We start from the raw sequence: 1,677 nt of genomic DNA, 5'->3' as shown, positions 1-1,677 counted from the left end.
TAAAATTGTTATTTCTAACTTTTATATTAATTTTTTAATTTATTTAAAATTTAAATTTTTAATAACATTTTTATCAAAAGATGGTTTAATCTTGTTATTAATTTTTTATATAAATTTTATAACATTATCTTTTCTGTTTTTATTTTATTATTATTTTGATATTTTTTCATTTTGTAAATTTAATATTTTTTTAAGAAGTGAATTTTTATTTTTGTTTATAAATTTACTAATTGTTTTATTTTTGGTATAGCAATTCTCATTTTATTTTTGAATTTTTTGAATAAACTTATAATAAAATTGAGATTTTTAAAAAATTATTTTATATTGATTTAAGAAATACATTATTGTTTAAATTAATATTAGTTAGAATTATTATTTTTTGGTTTATTAGTTTGAATAAGTTAATTATTTTTTTTAGATTTTTTAATTTATTTTTTTATTCAATTTTATTCATAGTTCACACTCTTATTATTAACCCATTTTTTAGAATTTTTTTTTAGTTTTGTCCAAATAAACAATTTTAGAAAAAAAATATTTTTGCCATTTTTATATAAACCATGGCCTTCAGGTCAGAGATATGAATCATCAAGACAAAGTATAAATTTTTAAAATTTAAAAATTTTTAGTTAAATTTTTATACTATTTTAAATTTTATAATTAGATATTTATGAAGTCAAAAATTTAAGAGTTAACAAAATATTTTAAAAATAAAAAGACATTGAAATTTAAGGATTTAGTGGTTAAATATACGTATTTTCAGTTTAAAAAGAAATATTTTGTTGATTCTAATATTTTTTGTACGACAAAGACTTAATTATAAAATTTAAAATATTACAAGAATCTAATTAAAAGCTTTTAAATTATACGGATTTAATTATAAATTTGGTAAGAAAATTGGGACTAAAAAAAGTAACCTATTATTAATTTATAAAAAAATTTATTTATATTTTAATATCAATAAAATATCAAAATATTATTATAATTTATCTAAAAAATATTTTATATTTTATATGTATGCATGTCCCGTGTCATGCAAGATTTTAAAATTCGCGTGTCAACGTATCCGGTCTCAGTATCCGTGCATCATAAATTTTGCCTTATGAAATGTCCTAAGTTTTTTTTTTATCTATTTTTTATGTTATTTTTTTCTTTCAATTGCACCTGTTTTGTAAATATTTGAAAAACTCCTTTTTCTATTTTGTTGGTTCTAAACTTTTAGATATTATATTTATTTTTCTATATTACCACTGTTATGTTAAAAAAAATTCAAAGTTAAATGCTAGTTGTTATGTACTCTCAAAACACCCAACTCATAATCAAAGATATTAATTACTAGTGGCTGCTTAGATTTATATATATAATAGTCGGTCAAAGATAAAATAATTCAAAATTTAAAGTTTGGAAACAAAGATTGATAGATTCATAAAATTAATTAACATAGTAATAACTAATAACCCACCAACTTAATAATTAATAAGAAGAAGAAAAAGAAGAATTTATTATCATTGATGAGAAACTTGCTTAACCAAATAAGCAAGCAAACAAAGACAAATACACTTTTAGTTTCAACTGATGATAAGTCATGAGATATATAGCTAGCTTCACAATATGTTCTTAATTAACTAATTAATCACCCAAGTAAAGAATCATGATATATCAAAATGGCCACCAACCATT

This window comes from Arachis duranensis, chromosome 5 (genome assembly GCF_000817695.3).
Source record: "Arachis duranensis cultivar V14167 chromosome 5, aradu.V14167.gnm2.J7QH, whole genome shotgun sequence".
In the NCBI taxonomy this organism is placed as follows: domain Eukaryota; kingdom Viridiplantae; phylum Streptophyta; class Magnoliopsida; order Fabales; family Fabaceae; genus Arachis; species Arachis duranensis.
Note: the sequence above shows the minus strand (reverse complement) of the source record.